Source organism: Tupaia chinensis, unplaced genomic scaffold (assembly GCF_000334495.1).
Source record: "Tupaia chinensis unplaced genomic scaffold, TupChi_1.0 Scaffold000600_1, whole genome shotgun sequence".
NCBI classification, from domain to species: Eukaryota; Metazoa; Chordata; class Mammalia; order Scandentia; family Tupaiidae; genus Tupaia; species Tupaia belangeri.
In genome coordinates this window covers 816,489-821,813 of record NW_006160117.1, presented here as the reverse complement: position 1 = coordinate 821,813, position 5,325 = coordinate 816,489, and the positions used below count along the sequence as shown (strand labels likewise).

Genomic DNA, 5,325 nt, shown 5'->3' with positions numbered 1-5,325 from the left:
GAAAATCTCTCCAAAAAAAAAAAAAAAAAGTTTAAGTCAGGGGCCAGCAGGTGGTGTGCTGGTTGGGGCACTGGACTCCCACATGGCCAACTGTGGTTCAAGTCTTGGACTTGGAGCCTTGCTTTCTCACTTTCTCTCTCATGAGCTCATGTGCCCTAGAGCAAATTAAAATATAATAATCATAAATAAAATTAAATGAATAATTCTTTTGAAAAAGTTTAAGGCAATGACAATTTTGATGTCCTTACAATGAGAGCATTTACACGATTAATAAATATAGAAATGGCTAGTCTGCCTTCACAGTGCTTAAATATGTATCTAGGGGTGTGTGTGTTTGGAGGAGGAAAATGGATTCATGGCTACCCAGTAAAGTGAAGCTGGCAGCACTGTCCCAACTGCTTCCACAGCTGAGTAAAATGCCAGGGGACACTGTGAGGTAAAGAACGCTCTCAAACACCTGCCCATGCCATTATCTGTTGGTTTGCACTAGTTCCATGTCACTTGCTGTTGTATATAAATAACAATAAAAAATACTACCAACCTACACTGGCTCCATGGCCAACCCTGTGGTTCAAGACTCAGGCCCAGAAGCTTGAGAAACATGTCAGGTGCATGCACATGTAAGCCCAAGGTCCCCAAAGGAGAAAGGGATGGAGAAGGGACAGCAGCATGGCCATGACCCATGGAAGGTGCTGTTTGTCCAGTTAAATGGTTTTAACTAAATTAAGTTATTTAAAAATATATGCTAATCTATCTATCATGATTTTCATGCGGCTGGGTCTGGGACTTGAACTATTGTCCACCATGTGGGAATCCAGAGCCTTAACCATAATGCCACCTGCTGGCCCCTCAAACTACTTGTCAACTACATCAAACCTGTCAAAATGGACTCCTAAAAGTTTCTTGGATAAAAAGTCTGGATTGAAGATAATAGGTAAATATATTAAAAACACTTAAAATCTATTTCAATTTCCTCTGTATGTTCCAAAGGATACTTTACACAGGAAGAGTATACTAGTGCTCCTCCAAATTACCTATATACCTAGAACTAAACAGTAGTGTCAGCCTGGCCCAGGTAGTGTACGGAACTGCAGTGCTGGAAGCCATATGGCCAACTGCAGGTTCATATCTGTGGGTTGGCCTAAAAACGCACCACTGAGTCTAGGACTGAAACTGCAGAGTCAGCCATGTGGGATCCAGTGTCTTAACCATCTGCTGACCCCAAGGACACTATCTTATTTGTCTCTTAAAACAAGGTCTGGCATAGAGATGTTCAGTGCATGTTTAATGAAACAGAATAGAGGGGAAAATTCAGTTAACTGAGAATTAAAAGTACTACATTGTTAGATGCCTGGTGAGGGAGCAATGAGAAGTCCCACACAAAAAGAGTTCACCGATAAAATGGATTCTCCTCACAGTAATCAGTGTGACTTGACAACCCTCAGAACGGGAGAATATTTTTTTAAATTGTGCCTCAGATAAGAGACCAATAACCAAAATAAACAGGGAACTCAAGCAGCTTACGGGGAGCGGGAGGGAGGTAGATTAACCCAATTAAAAGATGGGAGAATGAGCTAAACAAACAACTCTCTAAGGAAGACATATGAACAGCCAAAAAGCATATGAAAAAATGCTCAACACCCTCATCATAAGGGAGATGTAGATCAAAAACCACAATGAAATACCACCTAACCCCAGGCAGAATGGTGAAGATAAACAAACAAACAAACAAAAAACATGGTAAGTGCTGGCTGGGATGTGATCAAAGGGGAACTCTCCTACATGGTCAGTGGGAATGTAAATTGGTCCAGCCACTGTGGAGAACAATATGGAGGTTCTTCAAAGATCTACAAATAGAACTACCATATGATCCAGTAATTCACCCCTGGGTATCTACCCAGAGGATAGGAGAATGCTCAGTAAGAAAAGTGCTTGCACATCTATGTTTATTGCAGTATTATTCACAATTGCTGAGACATGGAACCAATTCAAATAAATGTCCATGAACAGATGAATGGATTGGAAAAGTGTGGCACATATACTCTATGGAATACTACTAAGCCATAGAAAACAAGATTCTGACATTCTGCTAGAAAGTGGAGAAATATGGAAGATTTACTGCTGAGCAAAGCAAGACAGGCTGTGAAAGAGAGTCACTGTCTGTCTCCACTTAACATATACCGACTGTTCGCACTCTATGGTGGAAACTGATTAGAGGACACAGAGGCATTAAAAACGGTTATGGATACTAGAGACAATGCGGGAAGAGGGTGGGAGAAGGGAGTGAGTTTAAGGAAAGAAATTAAGGAGGAAAATAGAGAGGCAAGACATATATGGGACACAGAAATTACTATCTATGGATAACGTTTTGTATCTTAAAAAAAAAGGATTCTTCTTATATCAAATATTTAGACTTACAACATATGCTGAATGTGTCTCTAACTTTTATTGGTAATTTAGTTTTGTATATAGTAAAATCTAGTTTATTTAGAACATAAGCAGGAAACTGGGTAGTTTGATTATCTCAACATGATGGCTAATAGAAAGATAATAAAGGATGGCTGGCCAGTGTTTAAACTATGTGAATAAAATAGCACATCTACCAATAACAAAACTATATGCTGTACAATCTCTTTTGGGAGTCAGTGCCTCATCATATGAACACTTGCCACTATAGTACAATGAAAATTTCTATTAGAACTCTCTGAATAGTCCGGTTTTGTACAAATGGGATTACAAGTGCTAAGTCTAAATGTTATAAATGAAAAAAACCTGACAAACAGAAGAAAGATAAATGTTATAGGTGAAAAAAACCTGACAAACAGAAGAAAGAGGACAGGTTAACAGTACTATGACATGCAGTTAGTTACAGTCAAAGTTCTAATTGTTGAAGATTTTATTCTTCAGAGAGGAGGGAGCGAAACACTGACCAACTGAGTCGAGCACCTGCAGAGGGCTCCTTGGGATCTGGGGTGTTGCTTGGTGAAAGGGTCCTAGCTAACCCCACCAGACACAGCTGGTGGTGTCCACATCAACACCTCTTTGGTGAAGAAATGCTAACACCAGCCCTCCAGGGTGAGACTTTATGTGTGTATTTTTATATCTGTGTGGTCTTAAGGAAGTAAGCATCGGAACAACCTGAAAAGCAAATCCAACTCCTTAATACCACAGCTCCCAAAATGACCAGAATACGAATCATCACTCAGAAATTCACGTACGAAAAGTCTGGGAGGAGGCTCATAGTGGATATTTACTGTTAATACGACCACACCGCTAACACGACAATAATATGCCACTGCTGTGGTAACCCGAGGAGGGTGTGTGAGTGGCACTGGAAACAGAGGACGACCATTATGCTTTGCTCTGTACACTTCTTTTCTTCTTGGAATCTTTTATAACAAAAATTCACTTGCATGAGACTTACATGTACAAAAATAGTTAAAAAGACACCTAGTCTTCTTGGATGAGAAAAACAAAAGATGTTCTGTGAAAATTCTCAAAGAACCAGACATGTTACCCACTGCTGCCTCAGATTGAGGCCATTAAAGCTGCTCTCCATGAGAACAGAAACAAAAAGGGTCACTCCATTAATCATGGCATTTAGAGCAACAAGAAATGACCTACCTTTCTTATTTTCTGGCACACAAAAATCCAACAGCCAAAATGTTATTAAATCGAGTTAGTATTATCAGTAAAAAATATGCTCTATTTCCCATTATTTATGAAGCCCTATCCTTTTCTTTCTTACCAATTACATTCCCTATCATTTCCAAAATATACAAACTGTTTTCAATCAACAGATTTCTTTATTACAGTGTACAGCATGCTTGTTACTGCCTCTTTTCTATATTGAATCCTTGATTGGACAAGCATTTTGAATTTAACACGGACTATGATTGCACATATCAAACAAGTTAAAGCTGCCAATCTCTTTTTGGAGACCATCTTTTATATACACTACCACTGAAGAGCACCCTAAGTGTATTTGCTTAGGGAAAATGGGGCAGGAGTGAAGAAATGATTGCCATCAGACTGTGCCATGTTATCTGGCTGCTCTTACAAACATGTACTCAGATTACTGCCGTCCTTTTAAAACGCATTTTGTAACTCTGATGTCAAAAACATCCATGTAGCTTTTGTAACATTAAGCATTTTCTAATCTCTCTCGCGCGCTCTTTCTCTAAGGTTTTTGCCATAGACACATGTGCTCACTGGAGAGAAACAGAGACAAAGACAGAGGAAAAGTGAGAAACCACTCACAGGAGGAACAACCACACCACAATCCCTCCTCCTCCATTCTCCTCCTGGGATTTCAGGCATGCACACATACATACATGGTGGTTTTCCAGCTGTCAGGTCCAGGATTCAAACCACAGTTGGTCATGTGGGAGTCTAGTGCTATAACCACTATGCCACTTGCTGGTCCCTATACTAATCTTGAAAAAGAAAAAAAAAAAAAGAAGGGGAGAGGTTGACAGCGACAGAGCAGTAAAACCAATGCCCTGTGAGATAATGAGGTAATCCCACAGAAGAAAGTTCCTGGTTCATGTGCAGAGAGAGATCTCCTTAGTACACTGGGCGACTGTCCACCCATGATTTGGGACTGGCTGAAAGTGGAAGTGCACAGCGCCAACACTCATTTGGGCCTGTGATCTCTCTGTCTCTTTCATTTTCTATCTTTTTTGCTCATGAAAGTAATAAACATAAAAAAGAAAGAAAGAAAGAAAGAAAGAAAGAAAGAAAGAAAGAAAGAAAGAAAGACAGACAGACAGACTTGATAAATCCAAAGGGTAAAATAGTAAAGCAGACAAACCACAGAGTAGGGTTAGAGGCAGACTTGGAGTTTTCTAAGAGGCTTGCTTTCAGACAACAGAGGTGGGGTGGTGGCAGTACCTTTTCGCCCCAGTTTTCTCCTCTAGAAAATGAGAATATACCTCAGATACAATTGTCTGCTGAGGAACTCAAAAAGTAAACTTTACATTGAAGGCACTGAAAAGAAATCATGTGTTATTGATCTGCAAGGGCTCACAAGGGTTCGAGTTGAGTAAGTAAAACCAAAATATTTTTAAAAACCTGAAGAAAGATGCAATCCTGAGGTGAAAGAAGAGTCACTAGTTTTTAAAATGAGAACTGTGTGGAATACTTTATAATGAATATTAGAGTGTTATCTAAATTATTAAAACAAATTTCATTTAGACATTAATGGAAACAGTATAGGATTTCTTCCATCTTACAAGCCACTTGAGATAGTTTCTTTTTTTAAAAATAATAATGTATTTATTTATTTTTTTGAGAGAGAGAATTTTGCTATAGGGTGTGTGTGCT

The 5,325-nt window shown here is 39.2% G+C and overlaps 1 protein-coding gene across 1 annotated transcript in view; it reads right to left on the bottom strand.

The window, feature by feature from the left end:
- POLA1 (DNA polymerase alpha 1, catalytic subunit) overlaps positions 1–5,325 on the bottom strand; it is a 353,788-nt gene that overhangs the window by 30,906 nt on the left and 317,557 nt on the right. The window lies entirely within an intron of this gene.